Raw genomic sequence first — 27,261 nt, forward strand, 5'->3', positions numbered from 1 at the left:
GAAGGCTCCTGTCCTGTTTCGCCTACATGATGATGTGGGGCCCTGCATGACTTTCTAACCAGCCTGCTCTTTTTTTCTAGTAATGTGCAGTGCCTTTGAATCACAGGAGTTAGAGACATAAAAATCATCTTAAGTCCACTCCAGTATGCGGGATTGTTCCCTACAGTAGATTTTTTGCTGCTTTGTCCAGTCTAGGAATAAGTGTCTCAAGAAATGTGGCTTCCACTACTTTTTTTTGGAGACTGTTTCATAGCCTAATTAATCTAGTTTTTCCTGATATTCAGCCTAAATTGCCTATCTTTTAAATTTCTCCCCATTACTCTTATTTATAGTCTCTCGGGCTGTGCTAGACAATTACTTTACCTTGTTTTTTACGCCCTTTCAATACCATTGCAGGCAGTTATAGCCCTGATTAATTATTGCTTTGACAAGTTACATATTCTTGGGGTCAAATTTTGCTCCTGAATTTATACAGGGAAGAATGCCTTGCTGGCAACTTCCTTCATTTATACCCCAATGGCTTTAGTTTAAGCACCTCCTCTGACTACATTTATGCAGAATGACACAGGGAGAGAGACAGAGTTTCTAAACCATTTAGGGCTTTATTGGTAAATAGTGCCACATCAGACAGCATCAAAAGGGATCCAGTGCAGATCTCTGAGCACTGGTACCACATGTAGAGTTGAGCAAATAACTGATCTTTCAGTTCTCTGGAAGTTCTGAAAGATAAATAAATACAAAAATCGATTAGACCTAGACCTGAATCCGCAATTTGTGAAAAATTTCTGTGAATCAAAAAAATCCATTTTTGACATGAAACAATTTGTTTCAGGGATTTTTAAAGGGCTAGATTTAGAAACAGCTGGGGACATAGTCAAGTTGCTAGGGTGCTCATCTAGTACATGGGGGTACATCTACACTGCAGTTAGACACCCATGGCTGGCCCATGTCAGCTGACTTTGGCTCACGCTGCAATACTGTTGTGTAGATGCTTAGGATGGAGCCCAAGCTCTGGGACCCTGTGAGATGAGAAGGTCCCAGAAGCCCAGGATCCAGCCCAAGACCAAATGTCTATAAAGCAATTTTACAGCCTTAGTGAGCTGATGTGGACCAGCCATAGGTGTTTAATTGCAGTGTAGATGTAACCTGAGAGTCCCTGGTTCAGTTCTTCCCTGTGTCTGATGTGGTGAAGGGATACGAACTTGGATCTCCCACATTGCAGGAGCACACCCTAACCATTCAGCTGGGATATTCTGGCGTGAGTTTTTCCTCCATCTCTTCTGTTGAAGGTGGTCCACTGTGCCTAAATAATTAAATAGTCATTAGAGCAGGGACTTGAATTTGTGTCTTCTTCATCCTTGGTGAGTGTCCTAACTGCAGGTCTATAGAGTCATGCTCACTCTTTGACTCAACAACTATTCATAACAACAATGAATAGTTATTAGGTCAGGGGAAGAAGACCCTGTGTGCCAGTTTTTCTCTCCACATATTGCTCGCTTCATTCCCTTGTTCACATAAATTTATGCATCTCAATACATCTTCCGAATGTCCTTTAATACTATGTCAGTCCACTTCAATATCAAACATACATTTTAGTATTGTTGGTAGTAGTATGCAATTCCAATATGTACATTAATAAACCTGTCACCAATTTCTTTCTCATTTTGCTGAATATAACGTGATGGTCAACATCTGGAGAATGTATTGCATCCTTTTTTTCTCTTTCTTGGATTTAGATGTGTATTTTGCTTAGTGCGCTAATCCAGAAACTAAAGGTTAATACCTCCATTGAACATGGGTTTATGAAAACACCAGGTATTTGTCCCTGTTCACAAGAAGAACTTGGAAGAGACAAAAGATGATTCATTGGTACAACTAGCATTCTAGCCTGCACCTAGGTTTAATTGGTGTAGAGACTGAGTTATGCAGTAGAGCAGCTAGCAAGAAGCATGATTATGGTTTGACTGCTGCTTTGATTTTTCAGAGCTTGGGAGACTTCTTTCTATCCTTAAACAAACAAATAAAATAAAAAAAGGCATTTTACAGTCAATTTAAATGAACATTCTGTAATTTTTCAACATGCAATGTGTACAGCCCTCTGAGAATAATCTTATAAGGAAAACAAATCACTTGCATATAAAAATAAGTATTTCAAACTGGATAGCCTTTAAAGGATTTTTCAGGCAATCATTCATGTTATAAGATCTGTGTTAATGGCTGGTTCTGTGAGAGTCTATTGGGGATATAACTGATACCTGTTGGTTACAGTGCATTCACATAGCTTAACTGAAAGCCTATGTTGACTTTCTTATTCTGTATGTATGTAGCACACTGTGTAGTGTTTGCATTTCATGGTTTGTTGCTTGAATTTGTTTGTACAGTGTACAATTCCATACATTAGATAGAGATGCCGTTATAAACTGTGTTTGTAGCTTGTCGGTCCCAGGATATCAGAAAGACAAGGTGGGTGATGCAATATTTTTTATTGGACACACTTCTGTCGTGGTGAGAAACAAGCTTTTGAGCTTACACAGAACTCGTCTTCGTTGGCAATCACAATCGATCACCTTGTCCAGCTTCACACCTGGCACAAAAAGGGTACGAGTAATAGCAGCAAGCAAATCCACAAAAGCATATACGTTTTAAGTAAGGATTTAAATGTAGCTAAGTTAACTCTGTCAGCTGATTTCACGTGAGATGTGAGGGAATTGTACAAGTGAGGGGCAGCAAAATGAAACAAGCTGAGCTTACAAGGCTGCGTCAACACCCAGGGGGCAAAATAGGTAAAAGGTTGAGATCATCAGTATTTTCAGTGCCTTCTCAGCCGTTAATGTCAGGCTGTCCTCACACTATGGCACTAAGTGGGGATGAGAAGGCACAGTTAACAACACAATACAATACTGAGAAGATCCGCATAGTTCACACGGATGTTGCAGCTGCTCCCATCGTATTAGATTTAACAGAGCATTTTGTATAGTTCCTCTGAGTAGGGAAAGTATATTGCAGTGGCCAGGGTTATTGAGATGTTTATACTGAAAGTAAGAGTATGGGGCCAGGTTCTGATATCTTTCCACTGGTGTAAATCTGAAATAACTACTAAACTCACTGTATTGACTCCATATTTGCACTGGTATAATAGATTAGAGGCTGCCCCCCTATGATATTATAGTGAGACATGGCATGCAACAGGACTAAAAACTGTAATTTGTTTTTCTTGCTTAGTTTTGTATTCTGGGCTTTGGCCCTTAGCTCAGGAAAACTACTGTGAATCAAAGATTAGTATCCCAGGTAGTACTGGTATGTTTACTTCGATTAGTGTTACTTGCAAATGAAATGCAACAAAATGTAGTGCATGCATTAAGGAGGAATTATTCAGTTTGAGCAGGAAGTAAGGAAGCAAGTTAGTGTGATACTATTGCTTTTATTTCATTCTTAAAGGACCATGATAGGATATTATGGAACAGTGTTGGGGGAAGGCCATGTCTATCTTAATATTCTGTATGCAACTGAGCACACTGGTGTTGATTATTAATAATGATTCAAAATCAGATGTAAGATGAGATTTCATCCTTGCATTTCATAACTGATTTTTTTCTCAACATGATGGTCCTGATCTTCAGTTATGTAAATTGAAATAGCTTTATTTAATTCAGTGGAGCTACACTAGTTCATGCCAGCTTCAGACTTGGCCCAGTATTTGAATCAAGAAAGATTGTATCATATCTAATAGGGAAGTTCACATCCAGATGAACAATAACAGGGACATATTAACAAGAAAGAACATACAAAAAAAGAGGAAAGGACACTCATGAGTCCTCAGTAGGAATTCCCATACTACCACACTAACCTGGAGGCATTTGACCCTGCACTCCTGTGGGCCTCAGATCAGGTAAGCCCTTGTGTAATGCACAACAGGGGGTGCCAAACTGTTGTGCTCCAGCTCAAGTGTGATCCGGGGGCACTATCACCCCCTGCACTGCAAAGTACTAAATATCAATCCCTGTTAATGCCCATGCAAACAGATGTTTGTTCAAAAGGAACCTGAAGGTTGAGTGTATTTTCTCTTCTATGCTAACTTTCCCACGCCAACCCAATTTAATCTGTGAAGAGGTTGTGTGTGTTTGTGTGTGTCTGCACAAAATGTTCCATCTTATGTAACTTTCCTTAACCTCTTACAATCATCAGTCTAAAGTTGGTAATGTATAGTGTACACTAATCTCTTTGTAGGAGGTTTTTTCTCCTTGTTTACTTTATCTCATGTTGTAGAGTGCCATGTTATCATTCTTGGAGAACTCTCAATTCTTAGGCTGCGTCTCACATACTTTGAATTTGCTTTCCACATTTTCCTACTTGTGTTGCTTAAATATTCTTACTTTATCCAACAAAAAAATCATGTGGCAGTATTAACCTTTGTCGCATAAGGATGTTGTGATAGAGTTCCAAGTCTCTGTGGCATCCATTTTTTGTGATAAATTCTGATCAAAATATTTCCTGCCATATCCAGTTCCAGCAGGCAATCCAGTAAGCCTAAATCTACATTTCTTCTGAATTAAATATTAAGAGAGTTTTGTTTGTTCATTATTTCTCAATGCTGTTTGTTTTCAGAGACTTTAAGAAATAGTTTTAAAATCTGAGAAGGAATACATAATTACTTTTTATTTTGTTGCAGTATGCTACATTGGTTATCATAATGTGTGTGTTTCCAGATGTTTTCAGAAACTGTGGGCTCCATTTTAAGATAAGCATCAGAAATATCTTGCGACAGGCTTTTCCTCTCTCTCCTTTATCCTGTTGCCTGGCCTTGCTCTGTATGTGTGTGTGCATGTGCAGTCTCAGATTGAGAGAGAGAGATGTCTGACTTTATGGTTGACCTGGAAAATGGTGTGTAAAATATTGTAATGCATCAATTTATCAAGCCATCTCCCCTGAGAATACTGAGGGAGTTGATTGAGATCACTGTATTAGACAGCTTGAGCATGACACCAAAGTTAATATCCCTTCGTATGTAAAATGTGCAGTTACACTTTCAGCTCACCTTTGTTATTTGAATTCCTTGGAAACCCATCCTCTGCTTTTAATACCGGCAAAGAGGAACAGTTTGTAGAGATGTGACCTGGGCTCCATAGGAACAAACAACTGGGAATTTCCTGCTTACCAGTACCATAATTGTGATAACTGGTCTGATTGCTAGACCCTGGAGCTCCAGCTTTCACACGTGGTACACAACTCAAGAAACAGCTCTTCTTTTAGATATGTTGTACTACTTTTACTTTATAGAGTTTTCATCATCTTGCTGATGATGACGTGACATATTACAAGTGTGTTTTATATTCATGTATGGTTGATGGGGTTTGGAAGAGGGCAGAGAGTGGCTAGATCATGATAACTACTGGAACCAGGCAAAAATCAATAGATTTGAATCTCAGGGCTTCCTGCAAACTCTTCTTTTTTTCCTGATTTTTTTGATTCCCATAAATTTATATCCCAGAAATTTTGCTTAGCTTTTCAGGTTTAAATAACTCTCCAAAACAAGAGGTTTTTCTCTCAGGTCTTGAATCAAAAGTACTTTTAGCATGGTCACCCCTAGGACAGAATACATTCCTGTGTTCACTCCCTACTCATTATTGCAGTCATCTTTGTACAAGTTATGCTGTGTGCAGGATCATCTGAAACTCATAACTTGCCGATCAGTAATATTATGGTAAAAAATGTGTAGCAGCTTTATGCGTAAAGTTATAAATTTCCCTGTATTATGTTAAAAATATATGTTCATACTCAACGTAGCACCAAACTGTACAAACAGATTTGTCTTGAACAAAGGAGTAAATGCTTGTTTCAATTTGCATTTAAAGTAAACAGTCATTAAGCGAGGAGGGGGAAAACAAAATTCACACAGGTGAAAAAGCTCAGCAGGGAACATCCTTCTTCCGAAAGACTGCCTGTCTCCTGGTTCTCAGCTGGAAATGCTTTTCAAAGAGGGGCTAAAAATCTATAAAAAAAAAATCTCTCCCTGTCCACCTCATTCTCTGCACCTGAGCAGACAAAGCAAACGGCTTTTGGACTCTTGGGGAGAGGTCCTGACTTGAAGAGTTTGGTTAGTAAGACTGTTGGAAGCATGTGATAAGAAACTTTGCCTGACTCTGATATAGTTTGTTAGGCACTAGAAAGCATTTTATCTTTATTTTTCATGTAACCATTTTTGACTTATGCCTCATTTCTTATACTCACAAAAAAATCTCTCTTTGTAGTTAATAAACTTCTTGTATTGTTTTATCTAATCTGGTGTGTTTCAGTTAAAGTGTCTGGGTAATTCTATTGAAGATCATAGGCCTTGGCTACACTGACACTTTACAGCACTGCAACTTTCGCGCTCAGGGGTGTGAAAAAACACCCCCTCGAGCGCTGCAAGATACAGCGCTGTAAAGCCTCAGTGTAATCGGTGCCGCAGCGCTGGGAACGCGGCTCCAAGCACTGCAAGCTACACCCGTAGAGGATGTGGTTTACGTGCAGTGCTGGGAGAGCTGGCACTGCGACCACACTCACACTTCAAAGTGCTGCCACGGCAGCACTCCCGCAGCGCTGCCGTGGCAGCGCTTTGAAATTTCCAGTGTAGCCATACCCATAATCTGTTGTATATTTATTCCCTCAAAGGAATAATAGACTTAATATGTTTGCACTGTGCACGATAGGGCTGGCAGTACAAGACACATGTTTCTGGGACAAGCTAGGACTGGGGGTGTGTAGGGGTCAAGGCTGGTGAGAGCCAGGGTGTGACTGGTAGGCTGCAGTTACACGAACACATCTAGGAGTGACTTACATGCTGGTGGCTGTTTGTGAGCAGTCCAGAATGAGGCCACAACAGCAAAGCATTGAGGGGCACCCCAGGCTACAGGGCAGGAGTGGCACAGCCCCTCACTGGTCTGGATTGTACTCCAGGAAGTCACAAGCACCCAATACAGGGTCATTAGACTTACCTCACACTTGGTAAGGCAACTCCCATCCTTTCATATATTTATACCTGCTCCTGTAGTTTCCACTCCATGCATCTGATGAAGTGGGCTGTTAGTCTCTAAGGTGCCACAAGGACTCCTCGTTGTTTTTGCCAATACAGGAAATCAGCCCACATCTTGCTGTTTGAAACTTGTCTGTGTTTAGTGAACCTAACTGTGATAATATTTTCTACAAACCTGGCCTGAATTACAGCATTAGAGTTAAGACTGCAATCCTGCAGACTGCTGAAGGAAGTGTGGAAAGAAGTGGTAACACTGAGCGCTCAGTTGCAGCTCAGCAAGCGTGCTGAGCATTGAGAAATGTGCGGAGTCCTTACTGGCGTGGCAAACCTCTGGGCGCACGCTGAACTGAGCACTGGTGGGAAAAGCAGTGGGCATCATAGGATGGCAGTAATAGAAAATGGCAAGGGCACAGGTACTTAAGTAGGCTCAGTGAATATAAATGATGTACACATTGATCACTTCTAGGTTACTCCTACAGGCAGGTTGGAGTTGCAGTTCACTCAGTGATCAGCTACTAACATAGAAATGCCCTCAAATTTTCTAAGAAAACAATATCACTCACAGGCAGCTTCTTGGTGCTGGCGTATTCTGGGCACAGTATTCTTACCAGCCCACAGTGCCTGCTATCTTCAGGTTATTTTATGTTCCTGGACAATGAGGAATGAAGCACCATACTGAGCACTCCCTCCAATGGCTCGGTGCTGCTCTCATGCCTGTCATCTGCAGAGACCAGGGAACTTTGACTGGTTTTGGGCTCTATTATAAAAGTTTCACACAGCACTAGAAATTATGTATTGCTTATGTGATGTTCATCTGGTGTCAGTGTGACCTGCAGAACATGTCTTGAGACTGTCAAGCAGACTTAGATTTTTTTGTTTGTTTGTACTGTTAGAGGCAGAGATGGGGTATCTCTTTCATTGTTGTCAAATAGATGGTAGGAAAATGTTGAAGCAGTCAAATGTAATTTTGCTAGTCTGCAGCAATATCCATAGCTCCATTACCATATCCCCCACAAACCACTTGCTGACTGCTGCTTTCATTTTACATTAGATACCCGTGATCCAAGCTGACAGCAGCTGTGCAGCCCACTTCTCCTCCAAAAAGGAAATTTCTTAATTTTTACATCATTTTAACTCATCTTAGATTTTATTGACATATAACATCACAAGGGGCACTGGACATGCAACAAAATAAAAGTGGTGCAAGACAGCTGGTCAGAAAACTGTGACAGCTGAAGTGCATGTTCTGGATTGTATATAGAAAGATTGGAATCATGGGTATTTGGCCTCTTTAAGTCCTAGAATATTATCAACTCAATTTTATGTATCTTGACCTAAAAAAAAGAAAAAGTAATTTACTATGGTAAGTCACTACATGTAAAAATCTGCAGAATCAAACTGTCACCCAAAACTATTCAGTTAATTATTTTACCCCATATTTGCAAGCCTCCTCACTCCAGAGGCAGATTAAGACCAAAGCAGGCTCAGATCCACCTATGCCTTTCTGCTCCTACACTAATATAATAATTTAGCCGTATGTCAGTTGTGGGTGGCATATTGAATTCCACGTGGCTCTCAGCAACTGTGTGTTCCCTTTCCTTTCTTCATAGTCTCATTGGACTATGGCGTGCAAGATGGAAGGAAGGCATCTGAGATTTAAGCACCAATAGATGGCCACTATGCCCCCTCTCTGGAAAAGCACTTAGGTGCAAGTTGCATTATAAGCACTGAGTAATCCCATTATTTCAGTGAGATTATTCCCATGGTTAAAGTTAAGTATCTACTTAAGTGCTTTCCTTGATTTGGTGCCCATTAGCTGGGTGAATTTTTGCCTGCTGCTTGCTGACTCACTGCTCTGTCAAGGCCTGCCTCTCACCATGAGGCCCTGCTTTCAGATATACTGCTTGGATCTGCCCGTGTTGCAATTCCTGATCTTTGCTGGAAATTGAAATAATGTCCCCAAATGAAAGGCTATTGTGCTGGCATTTCATACCCAGCCAGAATTGACGTACCAGACATCTCACAAGACTGCAGGTTCTCTTCAATTTTCAGATCAACAAGGCTCAGATAAGTAGACATAGCCATCCAAATTTAACTCTACCTTCTGCCTTTGGATGTTTGTCAATCCCTACCAAAGCTGCCAGCAAACTTGGCACCCTTCTGGGCATGGACAGGCTTGGAGTCTGAACTACCCTCAGACTGAACCTGCCGGGGCTGTGGCATATAGGTGAGACAATGTGGTTTCAATGTACTCCTTTTTTGGACAAAGAGATGTCTCCAATCTCCAGAGCAGTCAGTAAGCATCATTCATGAGCAGTACATTCAGTTTTAAAGAACGTAATGCCCTCTCCCACTAATTCTGTTATTTTACCTTGCATAGCAATGTGAGAATGGAAGTTCAAGCTGTGAAGTCCAAATAAAACATTTCTGCACCCTGTCTGTACACTGTGCTTAGGCTGGTAGCTCTTTAGGGTGAGGACCTTTGTTTTGTTCTGTATTTATACAGTACCTAGCACAATGGGCCCTGGCCTAAGGCTCAGCCTTCTATGTGCTACCACAGTATAAATAATACACGTCACTAAATGCAAAAAATGCATTTATATTGCACATGGGCACATAATTTAATTTAAAACTAATCTGTTAACATCAAAAATGCGCAGATGACTGTTGTATAAAAGACAAGAAGACACTGACCTCTATTTTCCATTTTAACAGTCAACATAATAACTGTACATGGGTTGGTCCATTAGAGAGTGCTGACTGAGATGTTACTGTTCAAAGTATGTTATTTTCCCCCTCAAAATGCTATTTCCAGAGGTTTATTGCTAGGGTGTGCAAATTCACTCAGGGCTGAGACCTGCTTTTCAGTTAAGTCTCTGTTTGGAAACATTTTTGTTCTCTCTCTATGTAATTATAATGTGTTTTTAAATAAGCGTAGCTATATATGAAAAATTGCATTACTTTTTATGGTTTCACCTTCTTTTGTTCTAATTCAAAAATCAATTTGATTTATTTTTTTAAATTAAATGTTGAGTCTCTAGTCTATAAACTGAACTGCTGCCTTTGGATTTATATATTTCAATTTTGTTTTTATTTAAATACATGAAATTTTTAGCAATATCACTTAACCATATGAATGGTAACTTTCTATTTTTGCAAAAACATAAGGCCCAGATACAATAAAACGTTTAGGTGCCTGTTGAATCTTAAGCGAGTAGCTCCATAAAAGTCATGGGACTACTCATTCCCTTTAAATTAAACACCATGTTTAAGTGCATTGCTGGAGTGGGGTCTAAACACACAGACTATACTAATGGACTGTATCTAAATTGCAGGAAATAGATTCTGATGCTTATCCTGTTGAAATCAATGGTTACTTTGTCTACATTGGTATAAATGAAACCTGAATGTCACAATAGCAATTATTTAAAATACATACAGAGTTACACCAGATAAATACCTGCATCTGAATTTGTTGATCTGTAGGGTGTGATACAATGCTTATCTATTTGTGGAAGTATGAAGTTTGTTTAAGGTTGTAAAATTTTATTTGGGGGTGTTGGAAGGAGCTATGATTACCCCAGGGCCCTGGCAGTGGGGCTCCAGCGGCAATTTAAAGGGCCTGAGGTTCCAGCCACTGTTGGGAGCCCCAGGCCCTTTAAATTGCTGCCTGAGGAAGCCGGGCGCCCTGGTACGGCGCACCAGCTCTTGTCAGTATGCTGTACCAGGGCATACTGGCTTACTTTCACCTCTGTTGGTAGCTGTCCCTGCTCATGCTAGTGTTTGCAAGCGACTCGCAGGCTCCTGGACAGGAGACACAGACTTCTGTGTGAAGGGACTCCTGTCCAGGATGGTGCGAGCTGCTTGCACACACTAGCATCAGTAGGGACAGCTGTTGGTGAGCCTGGTGCCTGCCCCAGTGTGCAGGGCTGGGAGCGGTACAACCATGCCTGAAGTGCTGCCAGCACAGGTCGCTGGTTTCTGGGAGCAGTGGCCCGACATCCTGCTGCTTTGGCCACTGTGGTTCCTGGTAGAGCTCTGCAGCTCCATGGATATCCACTTTATAACCATGGATATCCATATCAGTGGGTATCAATTTTGTATCCATGCAGGGCTCTACTAAACGGGCATGCAAGTTACCTCTGCTGCATAATAGGATGCGAGTTATTCACATTAACTGGTGCATGGGTTTGCTGTCCAGCTTGATTTTCTGATTCACTTTTGAGAACAGTTATGTCAGTTGCAACCTCAGTGTTGCTATGGAAGAGAAGTGTCTTCGCTTCTCTCATACTCAAGGCTGGCTCCAGGTTTTCTGTCGCCCTAAGCTGCAGAGGAAAAAAAAAAGGCCAATCAGCGGCAGCTCAATCACGTCGCTCCATTCTTCAGCAGCAGTTCCGCGGCAGGTCCTTCAATTCCTCTCTTCCACTTCGGCGGCAGCTCAAAGAGGAAGAGAGGGAATGAAGGACCTGCTGCCGAATTCTCGCCGAAGACCCGGACGTGCAGCCCCAATAGCAGGCGAAGTGCCGCCCCTTTGTATTGGCCACCCCAAGCACCTGCTTCCTTAGCTGGTGCCTGGAGTGGGCCCTGCTCATATCAGTGCCTTATTCCTCTTGGAAAATCTTGGCTTCTGTTGCAGATTTCGAGTGGATTGTTTAACCACTGATGTTCTAATAGTCTGTGACTACGTGCTGCAATGGAGATTGTATGTTTTAAGCTTTTACCAATTGTAAATCTAATTTGCTAGTGTGATCTTGGATATGTCACTTAGCTTAGCCTCAATATTCTTATCTATAATTTGGGGAAAATCATATTTTTCCTGCGTTATGGGGTGGAGAAACATAATTAAATAAATTCATAAATGCTGTGAGTGCAAAATATTAAAAATACACTGGGATGGCATGTATACTTCCTGCCACCAGCACCTTCAAAAAAAAACAGTGTAAATTTTTGAGCAAAAGTAGCCTCTTGAAGTCATGCAAAAATCCATATAATGATAAATGTGTTGTTCCAAATGTTTCTGAAAAATTTCAGAATATGATGTAATTGCACCAATTTCATGGGAAGCCCAAGAACTATAAATCCAGATACATTTCATCTACAAAACATTCACAACAAATTTCACCAAGTCCTAATTCCAATTACCAGAACTATTTCAACTTAATCACATTTAAAATATTGTTCGGGGTGGAGGAGGTATGGCTCTAGGAGTCAGCTCTGGGAGTCTAAATTAATTCAGAGATGGGCTGGAAAGGGGATTATTTCACATGGTCCCAGTTCAATGCTTTTCCTGCCTAGGTTTGATTTAGGAGAGAATGTTTCACATCTGGATTTTTCAGGTTTTCCATAAAATTGAGAGTTGAAACAAAGCAAGAAGATGGTTTAGTTTTGGTATTTGTTCTGTTCTTCTTACCTGCATACACAGATGGCTAATTGGCCATTATGTACCCCGCTGGGGATTTTCAAGGTATAAGAGAAAGATGTCCCTGAGCATTTTAAGTCCAGCATGTCTACACATGCATCATTTTTCTTGCTAGCAAAAGATCATGGATTTTTTTTTAAAATGGGAAGTTGTTCGTTGTTGTGGCTTTTGATAAATTTGGGGGCTAAATTCCATTGCATTCAAGGTGATTTAAGCAAAACAGAGCTGAGAAAGAAGGTGAAGGCTCATTTTCTGGCGTTCTCTACACTGATCGAGCAAAATTCAGTTCAGCATCAAAGGAAGATAAATAGAGATAATGTAATGGCAGCCTTTTGTTCTGTGAATGCTGTCACAGAGGGCTTGAAATCCTGAACAAATAATGAGAGAGGCAGAAAGAGCAGCAGCAAGTTCATGAGGGAGAGAGCAGGAACTGCTGGAGGGAATATTTGTCGCTATAATCATAGCAGAGACAAAGGGAAAACCCAGATGCCAAGGGAACTTGCTGTGAGCAATAATCTGAATATAAAAGTGCAAAGTCTAGAGTGGAGGATGAGATTCAGCAATATCGCTTCCCTAAAACCTCCTCATTACTTGTCCCCCTCACTTTTGTGGTTTGATTACCTCACAGCTCATTCCTTGATCCTTTGAATCTTTCACTCTCGCGTACTCTGTTTAGAGTAATTTGTATTTTTATCACAGCAGAGGAGCAGTCTGGCCTCGCCATTAGTTTCTATCAGCTCAAATCTTGCTAGTTACTGTAGTTATTTTTTCCACTGATTCCAATAATCGCACTTCGGGGGTGGGGGTGGGGGTGGGGAAACTTAAGCAAGTCAATTGTTATCTCCTACACAGGAAGCCCAGAAAACCAAACATAAGCTCTTTTTCAATCCTGTGTATTGTAATTTTCAGGATTACTTACAGTTAATGGTAACCCTTGATCAGGATATCTGTAAGCAATGAGGCAAAAATGATAAACGTCGTCCGCTCACAAGATTTTCTGTTCAGAGAATTTAAAGTAATGAATCTCTCTTCTGCTGCAAATATTGTTCATCCTTCAGCAGGAAGATGGACCTAGGAAGATCAAGACAGCAAGTTTTGCTGATTTCAGCTGACTTAAACTCTGTCTTCTGGTATTTCAGACTGGTTAAAGTATATGTCAATGCAATGGGAAAAGATCATGCAACACTGTTCTCCTGGGAAACTGCCATGTAGTTAGTACAGATAGTGGGAAAGTTTCCTAGGGTGTGCTGGGAGCGGGAAATGCAAATAAGATGTGAGAAAGGAGGAAGAAAAATGGCAGAACGGAATACAAAGGAAGTGGGTTTATGTTTATTTAATCAGTACTTAAATAACATACAAAGCTGAGATTTCAGAGGGGCCTGAGAGTTAGTTGTCTAACTCATTGATATTTTTTTTCCCTCTAGCCCAGATTATTTTCTCCTTTACAGTCCAGCTACCCCATAGAAGTAAAAGGCTCACATGAGGGTTATATGAAGTAAGCTTTGTTTATTTCATTAAGACAGAGCAGAATTTGGATCATTTTTGAAAAAGGGGCATGTAGGATACTTCTGTAAAATATGAACTCATGATTGTAGTTGCGCACACAAATTATGTATGCATATTTGTGGATGCAACTTATGGGCATTTTTGGTTAAATTTTCATTACTGTACAGTTAGGCCTCCTATTAACATGAGGTGAAACTGTACCCAAGCATCAGAGAACATTATTGAGCCCTTGTTGTATTTCACATTCTTTGTTTTAAGTTTTAGAAATACTAGTGAGAGGCAAAAATGGTTATTGATGGACCATGCTTCATTTACAAACTTATTTAATGCAATCAAAACAACTGCAGCAGTTGTTCAGACATATTGCATACATTTATTATTGGTAGGTATTACTTACAGCGGAATGTTTCAGCTTCATGGTCAAAGTTCACGTAAAGTTACAATATTCAAAGGGCTATTTCTGACTAATTATTTCAAAGTACCCCTCCAGGGCAGTCAGAGCTGTGTACAGCTCTTCGGATCATTTTTTTCCCTATCTGTGTTAAACATGATATAGAAATGGCTGAAATTTTTTGGTAGGAATATTTTTGACCAAAAATGGCTTTTCAACCAAAATAAATATTTACATGGGGCACTTTTACAGTAAAAGCTGTGTTATCTGGCACTTTACTGACTGGAAAGCTCTAGAAACTGGCATTTCTGATATCTCCCAATACAAATCTTCACTCTAGTAACCAGGACTGATGCGGAAGCTGTTTGAGACCCAAGTATTTCCGAGAATAGTCAGACTATGTTTGAGTTAGCCGAGAAAAGCCAAATGTGGTTCTTTCCTTTTGTATCCGCCATTGTGATCGGTCCGTTTATTACTCAGTGCATTGTCCGGTGTTTATCAGAAAATATCAATGGCATCCGAAATACCAGCAAAAAGCAAAGGAGAGAAGTGTAAGAGAATTGTTGACATAAAACCAGAAAATAGGTATTTGTACACATCTTGAAAAGGGAGAGAATAGGAATGTTTTATTCATTTTATTGTATTCTAAGTCTTTGAAAATTGGTAATCCATTGGTAAGTATAATTCTCAGTTAACCAGAGTTTTTGACTAACAAGCACCCCCTATTGCCCTAATATGCTGGATAACAAAGCTTTTACAGGTATATTGGTTGGGGGGTGTGATTAAGAACAAAACAAAAAAACCAGAAAAAAATCAGTTAAAAATAACATGCAGATAGGTTTTTTAAACCTAAATTTTAAAACAACCCCCTCCTTTTTTTTTGGTAACTGAAAATGGTTTTTTAAAAACTAAAGAGTGAGGATGATCCAGGGCACCAGCCTTGAACTTGGGAGACCTGGGTTCAATTCTCTGCTCTGCCACACACCTCTTCTGTGACCTTGGACATGTCACTTAGCTGCTTTGTGCTTCAGTTCCCACTCTGTATAATAAGGATGAGAGCATTTCCCTACATTGCAGATACTATAGTAATGAAAACCATATAAGTGCCTAGGATAAATACATAGGACATTTAAAAAATTTCCTGTGGAAAATAATTGGCAATTTCTGAGCACATTATGCTTGCTTTCTCAGGTTTTTGGTCTCATCCCTGTTCTGAAACTGACAGTTCTAGTTATGGACAACTTGTCACTGGCCCAGATCTGAATATTGCCCAACTTGGGGAAGGGGCAGTTTTTTGGGGGCAATTCCATGGCTTGTGGAGACTGTAAATATGTTTATAGTATGTTGAAAGAAAGAAAACTAATGGTTGTCCAAAGCTGTTCAAGGATTTGGAATATTAGAATAAATCCTACGGCATGGGTTAGTGGACTGAGGCCAATTGAGTTACTCAAAATTCATTGCACATGGTTCTCACCTCCAGATATTGTGTGTGTGTGTGAGTGTTATTTAATACATACATTTATAGTATACTGTATAAGCCAGTGGTAGGCAACGTGTGTCCCGTGGGCTGCACGCAGCCCGTCAGAGCAATCTGCTGGCGGGCCGCAAGACAGTTTGTTTACATTGACCGTCCGCAGGCAGGGCCGCCTGCAGCTCCCAGTGGCTACGGTTCACCGTTCCTAGTCAATGGGAGATGCGGGAAGTGGCGTGGGCTGCAGGGACATGCTGGCCACCGATTCCCGCAGCTCCCATTGGCCAGGAATGGCTAACCGTGGCTACTGGGAGCTGCGAGGGGCCATGCCTGCAGACGGTCAATGTAAACAAACTGTCTCATGGCCCACCAGCAGATTACCCTGACGGGCTGCAGGTTGCCCACCACTGATATAAGCCTTTTTAAAATGTAAGTGTAAATTTATATACAATACATAAAATGTATAATATATGTAATAGTACACAGTTTAATATATGCACATTTTATATCATCCTCTCTCTCACACAGAGAATATATGCAAACCCAATCTGCAAAGTGGATTAATCTGTTATATAAATTGAAAGTTGTCATTGTGATCTATTATCACTAGTTCTGCTGTCAGCTGTTCTATAAAGCACAATTTCAGGAGCCTATTCTCCCTGATGGTAGTGGGTATTTAGATACTATACCAATTTATTATTATTTTGCTGATTTCTGTAGTGCCTATCACTATGGCAACTTTTATTACAGGGATTAAAACACAAAACAAGAATAGATAATCAAATAAACACAATAAATGTGCCTTGTATTGTGACCTAAATAAAAATTTAAAGAGGCTGTCATAAACAGATAGTTAAGGGTTAATGCCTCTGTTACCTGTAAAGGGTTAAGAAGTTCACCTAACCTAGCTGACACCTGAGCAGAGGAACCAATGGGGGAACAAGATGTTTCAAAAGGAAGGAGGGAAGTTTTCCTTTGTTTAGAGTCTCAGTTTCAGCCGAAGTGAAAAAGATCAAGGAACCAGCCTCTTATAAGAGTAGTAAGTTTTAGAAAGGGATAAATAGTTTTGTGTTTATTTTCTTTGTAACTTGTCTTGGTACCATTAAGGGAGTTACCCAAATACCCAATTTTGATATTTTTTGTGTAACTAAGTTTTTGCCCAGCGGAACATCCTTTGTGTTTGGAATCTGTTGTCTGTGAGAGTAGCTGGTATGCTAATCTCTCCCAGCTGGTTTTCTTTTACCTTTCTTTTCTTTAATTAAAAGCCTTTTTCTTAATATCTGATTGATTTTTTCCTTGTTTTTAGATCCAAAGGGGTTGGATCTGGATCCAGCAGGAGTTGGTGGGAGAAAGGAGGGGGGATGGTTAATTTCTCCTTGTTTTAAGATCCAAGGGGGTTGGATCTGTGTTCACCAGGAAATTGGTGAAGTCTCTCAAGACTACCCAGGGAAGAAAAGTAGTGCTTGGGGGTGGTGGCAGCAATACCAGATCTAAGCTGGTAATTAAGCTTAGAAGTGTCCATGCAGGTCCCCACATCTGTACCCTAAAGTTCAGAGTGGAGAAGGAACCTTGACAGAGGCTAAAAGCAGATTGAAATGCCTGAGCAGGAATGACATGGCCCAGGGAATTGCTACCGGAGCCCAAAATCTTTCATTAGTCATTGGTTAGAAAACATTTGACCAGGTGGGTAGGAAGCAAAAATCATCAGTGATAGCTGTTTGCAGTCTATGTGAAAGGACTTTTATTTTCAGTTTAGTTCCTTGGGTATACATCACAAAACAAAGCATCTTAATTGCCATTAATTTGCACATTGCTGTTATTTTCAGCGAAGAGGCAAAAGACCAATTTCCGCACTTAAAACACAATTGTAGAATCTGCGTACCTTCTGACTCCAGACGTTATTTCCCCTGAAATTTCTGGCTGAAGCACAGTGGTGGGCAGTGTTTTGTCAATGCTGCTTCTGCCCTAATGATGATAGAGAGCAATTTCTACTGCTTTCAGTCTAGCAAATCACTAAAAATTTGTTTTCAGACCTTCTAAGAAAAACAATCTCTGAATAAGTCTCTTTAATTGTCTCTTAACGATGTGTCTGTTCCCTTTTTAAAAGATAAATTAAAAATACTGCCCCACCCTGACATTTTAGATTCCTCACTTGCCATATTAGAATTTACACCATTCAGTGAGATCCTACAAGCTACTTTATGTTGCCTTGTATCACTTAGCGGCATAGAAGGTGACAGGCCAAGGATACCATGATGTCTGACAGATGAACACTGTTCAACATGATACTACTATTAAAAGGTGACAGGTATATTGGAAACCTTAAAATATCCTTTTCTCAAGTGATGTTTTCATCAGGATTTTAAATAACAAATTAGAGCTATTTTCTGCAGAAAGTGTCACCTCAACTTCTAGCTTCCCAAATCCTAGCAAATGACTAGTAGGGCCAGTCAAACATTTTATGTAAAATTGCTTTTCAATGGAAAAATTGGGGGTTTTACTAAGTAATACTTTCCGTGAAAAGTGTCTGTTTGCTTTCTGCAGAACAAAATTGAGTTTTGGTCAAAAAATATTTTGGCCAAAATCTTAGTTTTTCAGCTGAAAATGTTTGGGTTTTTTGACAAAAGGTAAAAATTTTCCCCCTTTTTTTTTCCTAATTTAATGATTGATACCTTTTATTATTTGCTGCAAGAACTTGAAAATGTCTGATATGCAGAGCAACTGAGGACCATAGGAATTCTTACATTGGATCAGACCACCACTCCATCTTGTCTGGTACTTTGTCTTCAATGGTAGCCTGCACCAGGTGCTTCAGAGGAAAATGTAAGAAATCCTGAAGTGGGCTATTATGGAGTAAACATGCTCTGTGGTTAAAGAGAGGGGGATCTCACCCTCCACCTGAGGAGGAGGAGAAGCTGTGAGGGAGCACTCCTCCCTAAGCCAGAAAGAGAAAGGAGAACATTACCTCTGCACTGGCCCATGGGCAATTTCTTCCTAACACCTTCAGATAGTGGATGGGGTTATAGCTCTTCAAATTCTTATTTTTGTAATCCTTACTAATCTAACTCTGATTTTCCCTGTTATCCATATAAATGTTAAGTATTCTGGATTGTAACTGAAACCAGTATATTTGAAAACGTAGAAACAAATCCAAAAATATTTATAATAAATTAAAATTGATATTCTATTATTGTTTAACAGTGTGATTAAAGCTGCGATTAATTGTGACTATTTTTTAAATATTGTGATTAATTGCGATTTTTTTTTAATCATTGACAGATAGATAAAATATTTCCCTCCCTCCCTCCTACTGCCCTTGAAAGGAATTCTGAGCCAGGGATCATTCAAGTACTCAAAACTGCTAAAAGTAACAGTGTGGCAGCTGACAGGGGAAAACTAAGGGCTTTGGGGTACTCTGAGGGTATTGGGATATTCTTCTGAAATCACAAGAATCCTCTACCAACAAGATACATGGAATCACCTGGACTGAATTCAAGTCCTTGTGCTACAATAGGTGCATTTATACCCAGACAGACCAGATAAAGGATTTCTTAGCATGCCTATGTGATGGGCTTCCTACGAGAGTTAAGTCCAATAGATTGAGGAGACAGGTTGCTGCCATGGCAAGTGTCTTGAATTGTAAGGAACCAAAGATGATTCCTAGTCATCACCACATCAAAAGATTCCTTAGAACAGCAGCACTTATTAGTTCTCCTGAGGAAATTGAATCTGATGTTAGGAGCTTTAATGGAAAAAACATACATTTGAACCATTGCACTCTGTTTTGGCCTATTTTCTATCTCTCAAAGCGAGTCTTAGTAGTAATCACCTTGGTTAGGAGGGTATTGGAACTTGGAGCGTTGTCTATGGAGCCTTATCTGTGTATTTACCATAAAACCAAAGTAATTCTGGTGGATGGATGCATCTTTAATTTTTTTAAAAAGGACGTGATTTTCCACAGGTCACTAGACATGGTTTTGCCTTCTTTTTGCCCTAATCCTAAGCATTCCAAGGAAATTGCATGTCAGGAGAGCACTTGAAAATCTATCTCAAGTGCACAGAGCCTTGTCGGAAGTCCACAGCTCTTTTCATCAATATTTCTCTAACGTTAAAGGAGAGAAGGTGCCTAAACCTAAAAGTGTCTGCTTTGAGCTAGGTGACCTCCTGAGGTCCTTTCCAACCCTGATATTCTATGAAACCCTCTATTAAGGCATGCATTGCTGAAGCCTATAGAGCTTTTAGAGAGAACATTACAGCCTACTCTCTGAGAGATTTCCATGTTAACGTTAGGTGACCTTATATTAATATGTTCAGTTAGTAGTTTTCAGTTTTATAGACTTGTGGGCCTGGTCTACACTATGGGGTTAGGTTGAATTTGCCACATTAGGTAGATTTAAAAGTAAATGCGTCCACACAACCAACCCCATTCCGTCTGCCTAAAGGGCTCTTGAAATCGTCTTCTGTACTCCTCCCCGATGAGGGGAGTAGTGCTAAAATAGACTTTGCTGGGTCAAATTCAGGGTAGTGTGGACACAAATCGATGGTATTGGCCTCTGGGAGCTATCCCAGAGTGCTCTATTGTGGCCGCTCTGGACAGCAATTTGAACTCTGATGCACTAGCAAGGTATACAGGAAAAGCCCCAGGAACATTTGAATTTCATTTTAAGTTTGGTCAGCGTGGTGAACTCAGCAGCACAGGTGACCATGTAGTCCTCCCAGAATTGTAGAGTGTAGGATGCTTCTGTGCTCCCCCTATCATCTTTGTCCCTGAGGTTATTGCAGATTAGAAGGTGAAAAAAACACATTTGTGAAGACATGTTTTCTGAGCTCATGCAGTCCTCCCACACTGATAAGTCACAGTTTAATGCATGAAGGCATTCAGTGGCAGAGGCCAGGAAAGAAATAAGTTGGCGCAAAGAGCAGAGGCAGGATGCAATGCTGAGACTAATGGGGGAGCAAACAGATGTGATGAAGCATCTGTTGGAGCTGCAGGAAAGCCAACAAGAGCACAGACCCCCTGCTGCATCCACTATATAACTACCTACCCATGTTCCATAGCCTCCTCATCCAGACGTCCAAGAACACGGGTGGGGGAAGGGAGGCTCCGGGCACCCAGCCACTCCACTCCAGAGGATGGCCCAAGCAACAGAAGGCTGTCATTCAAACAGTTTGATTTTTAGTGTGGCTACAATAAGCAATGTGGCCTTGTCCTTCCCTCCTCCCCCACCCCACCCAGGCTACCTTGTCCGTTATCTCACTTTCTTTTAATTAATAAAGAAAGAATGCATGGTTTTAAAACAATAGTTACTTTATTTCAAAGGGGGGGAGGATGGTTGGCTTACAGGGAATTAAAATCAACAAGGGAGGTGGGTTTACATCAAGGAGAAACATACACAACTGTCACACCGAAGCCTGGTCAGCCATGAAACTGGTTTTCAAAGCCTCTCTGATGTGCAGTGTGCCTTGCTATGCTCTTCTAATCGTCCTCGTGTCTGGCACAGAACAATTTTCTGCCATTGCTTTCACAGAGGGAGGGAGGGAGGGGAGAGTGACATGTACCCAAAATCACCTGCGATAATGTTTTTGCCCCATCAGGTGTATAATGGTACTAACACTTCCTGTCTTTCCTGGGAATACTTCACCAAAGCCTACATTAGCCTTTTTCACAGCCACATCAAATTGGCAGCTCATAGTCATCCTGTGATCAACCAATATAACCAGGTCTTCCCCCTCCATTGTCACTTCCAGTTTTGGACAGCATCAGTCTGGGGGCTGCTCAGTTTAGCAGAAGCCATGTTCACTTGGTTTCTCTAAGATAGTGTCCGCATTACCATTGTGCTCTCTGATCCAGCTGGAATAGTAAGCAGCTAACATGTACTTTTAGCCCTTGTATATTTCTGACTCTGGCAAGCAGTAGCCCACTTCTGTGATTCCAGCAGGTATTGGGAACTCTCTCCCTATCATCTTATATTTTGGGTCCCATATTTATATCTGGATTTTGTCTCTCAGAGATCAGAACTATATTGTGGCATCAAAGACGAAGACTGATCTCACTCATACTTACCTGCAATGGGTAATTGAAAAGCCTAAGACTTTGGATTTTACTTACCTGCCTCCTGAGATTCCCTGTCTGAAAAAGATGACAAACACATTTCTATTTTTTTAAATCTGGAAATAAAGTAAATATCGCTCTTTAATAGGCCAATAAGTGCAATGGATGGGATCAAGAAATACTTTCTTGTCACTTTGACTGCATACTTTATTCTCCTTGTAGTCTATTCAAAAGCCTGAGGGAGAGCTTAGGGTGCTTGTCCATTACACTGTTCTCTAAATCTATAGAAGACTTAATTTTGGTACCACTAAAGGTTTGGGACCACCGTTGAGGTATTTGTGCTTTTGGAACCAGTTCATGTATCTGTATTTGCTGAAAAATACATCCATGACTTTTCACATTATGCAATTATAGTTCCCCTATTACCATAAACAGGAGGATAATGTATGTAGTTAAATAATTATCTGAATTGTCATTATAATTATATATATAAATAGAATAGCATACAATGTATCTGATCCTTGGGGGGAAAAACATTGTTTTCCATCATGAATTGTGACAAATGTTTGGTAATTTTGATTTTTTAACATATAGTGATGATTCAATTGACTGAAATTCATAATGATCAAGCTACAGTTCAGGCACCCTGTTTTCAAATACAGAGAAGAAGCACCACCCACTGTGTTCGGTGTGATTTGCTTGTATCTAATGGTGAGACTATAAGGCAGTCACCAGAATTATGTTCAGGTAAAATATCACCATTCCACCTCTGAAGCTCGTCATTGCAATAGCTCAGTACCGCCAGAGGTAAGAGTAAGGTATGCTATATTGTTATGATTTTATTGAACAGAGTCAAGTTCTCCCCCTAGATCAGATTACAGAGTGGCAAACGCTTGCAGTCACAATATTTTAGGGTAAGACACTTCATTTCTGAGAGCAGGGACACTCCATTAAGAACTCTAACCATATTTTGAAAAATATTTTTTGAAACTCTGATACAAATATTGTTTCCAAATTGTGTTTACTTTTGTTATATATTCTCTCCTGTATAGCTAGTAGTTTTCATATTAGTGTTCAATAAGTGTCCTTGAAACCTGCCTAGTGTTAAAGAATACTGACTTTTGAAACACCACTATATCTCTGATAGTGAGATTTAGCTAATTACTCAATACCAAACAGTAGACAGGACATATGACTCCTCATATACTACATGATATTGGTAATTCCATTGCAACAGTAGGTAAGAATGAATTGTGAAAACTTCCACCATATGTGGTAGCACTGTCTCACAACTGACTTCCTTCTGGGGGCAAATTTTCCTATGTTGTTTTCTGTTCTTGGCAGAAGATACAGCATCCACAATTCTTGCTCTCTTAAGGGAAGATCCTCTGCTCATCAGAAGATTGGCCCAGAAGGAGGCAAAGTTTTGTTACCTTTCTGGTGCTCCAGTTGTGGGGTGAGTGTGGTCCTAATTTGTGTCTACTCTTCAGGGCTGAAAGGGTCCATTTCGTCACTGGCACGTATAGGGATCACTGGCACGTATAGATGCCTGAAGCCCTTTCCGTGGGAAAGTCCCTGTACTAGTTGCCTATAGAGCTGTGCAAAATAACTGAATTTTTTGTTTTGTTTGCTGGCCGTTCCATAAAATTGGGGAAAAAAAAATTCAGGTCAACCTGAAATGAAAATTTCAAAATTTTCCAGAAAACAAAAAAAAATTAAAATAAATAAATGATTCAACCCAAACTGAAACATTTTGGTTTTGAGCTGTTTTAAACATTTATTTTTAAAATAAAACTGAAATAAATGTTGAAATGAGAAGTCATTTTGAGTTCAAATGTAATCAAAAGTTTCATTTTCAAAATGTCAAAGTGAAATGGTTGGATTTTTTCTGGAATGTTTTAGGTTTTATTTAATCAAAGCAATTCAGCAAATTTGACACAAATTTGTGAAATGTTTCAGTCCACCTGAATCTCCATTATTCAACTGAAAAATTTCACCCAGCACTAGTATGAGAGGAAGGAGAGGTACATTGGCAGCCCACCACTATCTGAGGATTTTCTCACACAGGAGAATTCCAAGGCAGCTGTATCTCCCACTATAGACTGTAAACTACACATGTTGATTCTGTCATTTGCTATTCATGGGCTGCAGTTGTCTCTCCAAATTACATGATCTTGTTTCTGTTCCCTGATGGAGATGAATGAAATTATTTATACAGAAAAAAACAAATAGCAAAAAATGAATAATGTGCATCTGGTATGAATGTTCAGACAAATTATCATTCTTTATTAAAATTCTGAAAACTCTTGGGATCTGGAAACATTTTCATGAATGCCCAGAAGTTATCAGAAGACTTTCAAATATTGATTAATATGACCCCCCATATAGCAGAGTGAAGCCTATCCATTTATTTGCAAATGTGATTTTGTGTTATTCAATAACTTCTGATTTCCGGTATTAGTGAAAAAAAAAAGCCTTTTAAAAATAAGTGTCAATATCTGAGAGACTGAGTTACATTTTTGTAAAGGTTCCTTCCAGCAGCGAGCCAGTACTCTTTTCAGCAATTTTGATTGAAATAGGAACTGCTATTTATGGCTGTCTTCAGTGCCCCTTCAAGGTGTTGACTAAATGCATTTTTTTTTTATCATTTCTGCCTCGTTAGATAAAGGGAATTATTGTGTCCTGCCAAGTGAACTTCAAAAGGGCAATTTATGATGATGTTTTCAATTTAGAATGTCTATAGAATTTCTCTCTAACATTCCTTTAGACTTCCAGTTAAACTAGTTTCATTTAAATTCTAAAGAATCTCTTTAGAAATTCCACAGAATCTCTACCAAAAATTGGCCCATTTTTCTTTTGAGTCACTACAGTTCCTAAGCTACTTTTCACAGAATACTTTTATTTCAGAATTCTATAGTATTTTTCCCCCACAAGGAATGTTGTTCCAAAATTTTACCAACCAAAGCATGACATTTTTAAGGCACAAAGTAGGTTGTTCCCTCCATCCCCCTTTATCACACAGATAGTGGCCTCTTGTAAAGATAAAATTTCATCCTATACATTTCAGAAAATAGTGTGTACTGAATTCACCACCAGTCTAAATCTGCTTAGTATAAGGAATTACACTGGGGATGAATTTTATGTTTTGACATTTATATTCCACAGAATGTTTTGAAATTTTTTGCTGTTGTTATCACCTCTATAATGCCCCAATACTTAGATGATCCCATATTATCCTGGCTTTGATGCCCTCTGTATTTTTTTTAAAGTAACTATTCTCTTGCTTGCCAGCCCCTTTGCATACTGCCCCATGGTCTATTCTGATTCTCTTTTAGTCTTTGTTCATGATACTCTGTTCTCCATTGATAATCTGCTGGGACTGAGGGAGTGATCTACCAGTCAGTACCACATAGGAGTCAGTGAAAAAAAATGCTCATAGTTCCGCCGCTACCACTACCACCACTTTTCATATAGCTTAAATACAGTGACATTGCCACAGTCTCCCCTTATGGATCAAGCTTCTGCTTGATATCACCTTTCCCAAGTATACCTGCCCAGGTGTCATTATTCCTTCCATCACACAGGATCATGATAGCATCTCTTCTTGGAGTTTCATTAAGCATTAATTGCAATTGCTGGTAACAATTACCTGCAGCCACTTTGTTTGCCTTGATTTTGGTGTGATGATATGCTGTAATGCCCACAGCTGTTATGGAATCAGATGTTGATGAGTCATTGATTAATTTCCTACCAAACCTATATTACCTGTCTGGCATTTGGGTGAAAGTACAAAGGCCACCTCCTGCTGAAGCAAGCTGTCAAAAACCAACAAAAACCAGTGGTCCTTAACTTTCCTTTCACTAGTCCTGGGCAATGCACGTCAAAGAAAATACATATATCAACATTCAGGCTTTTAAATTGTTTGACAAGGTGAGTGGCTTTAGTAGTTACTGGCCTTTGATGCTCAAATAGTCTCATAATTTAAGCAGAAACCTTTCAATAGTAGCAAGTATATTTAGGAAATGGAGACGTTTATTTTTAATTTTCATTTTCTCTGTTCAAGTTGAAATTTGCCGTTACTGTGTGAATTTTGTGGGTCTGTAGAATTATGGGAATCACTTCTCAAGAGGCAGCTAGTAGAGCCAGCCAAGTCTTAGTAAAATGCTGCAGAAGGGTAAAATGAGGCCTGCTAGATTTACAGCCTAAATATAGGGATTGAGTATAGGCAAACAACCGCCAAGATTTACCTTGAAATGCTGAGGAATACAACATGGCATGAGAAATGGAAGTGCTAATCTGCAGGCTCCCATAGAGACCATACTTTTGTATATGCTCTTTTACCAAATCTGACTCATATTAAGTAGCTGGCATCAACCTCCTTGCTACCCCTTAATCTGACCTGACATTGTGATGGGGTTTATTCAAAGCATTTTAAGACCTCAAAATGATATTTTGTTAATATGCTCTATTCCTGCCCAAACCCCAATCAGCAAAGAAGGCATACAATGAATTTTGATCCTAAGGAGTCTTTACGTGCTCACAAAGGTGATGAGCTAGAGAAGAAGTTGGGAATGATGCTAACAGGGTCATTCACGCTGTAGAATTTCTGCTAGCAGTTTGACCCAACCCAGGAAGTTAATGTATGACCTTAGACAGGTCTTCTAAATAACTATTGTGATGATAGTCTTGCGAGCGCCATATCACTGCTTGCCGATACTCAAACTTCTGTGCTTATTTTTGCACAAGTATAGGCACTATGAATTCCTCCCATTGCTACTCAAACTGGGACTTCATTGAGTGATGTTCGGATGCAGATTTTGATGACATTGTGCCTTATCATGTAATAGGGCAGACCATCAGAATGTTGTCATCACCTGCACCACCCTTAGGGAGGAAGGCCTTCTCCTGAAAGCCAGAAAAATTATCCCATGCAATGCAATGATAAAATTCTTCCAAGAAGTTCTGATCAGTCATAGATTTCATGTTTTCCTTGGTGAAAAGCTCAGCAGGCCACATACTCTCAATAATGGCTTACCACAGGGATCCTACCTAGAGCTGATCCTATTTAATATCTATACCAGTGGTCTTCCCCAGACATCATGGACATTTTGTCTGTGCTGATGACATTGCTTTGATGGCACGAGATTTACCTACTGTAACACTGGCAGACCAGGCACTAGCTCACATCAAGATCCCTAGGCCTCACTGAACACCCATAAATGCATAGCTGGAAACCAGTCTTGTTTATCTGTGTGTTAACGTTAATCAAAATAGATATTAGAGTTATAACAATGTGTTTAGACTTTATGGAATGCTTGCAGAATGCTGCATGTATTAATCCTACTTGTAATATCAGTATCCCAAGTTATAAGGTAACGTTTAAATGTTTGCTCTGTAGCTATAAAAATGT

Source organism: Gopherus flavomarginatus, chromosome 1, assembly GCF_025201925.1.
Source record: "Gopherus flavomarginatus isolate rGopFla2 chromosome 1, rGopFla2.mat.asm, whole genome shotgun sequence".
Taxonomy (NCBI): domain Eukaryota; kingdom Metazoa; phylum Chordata; order Testudines; family Testudinidae; genus Gopherus; species Gopherus flavomarginatus.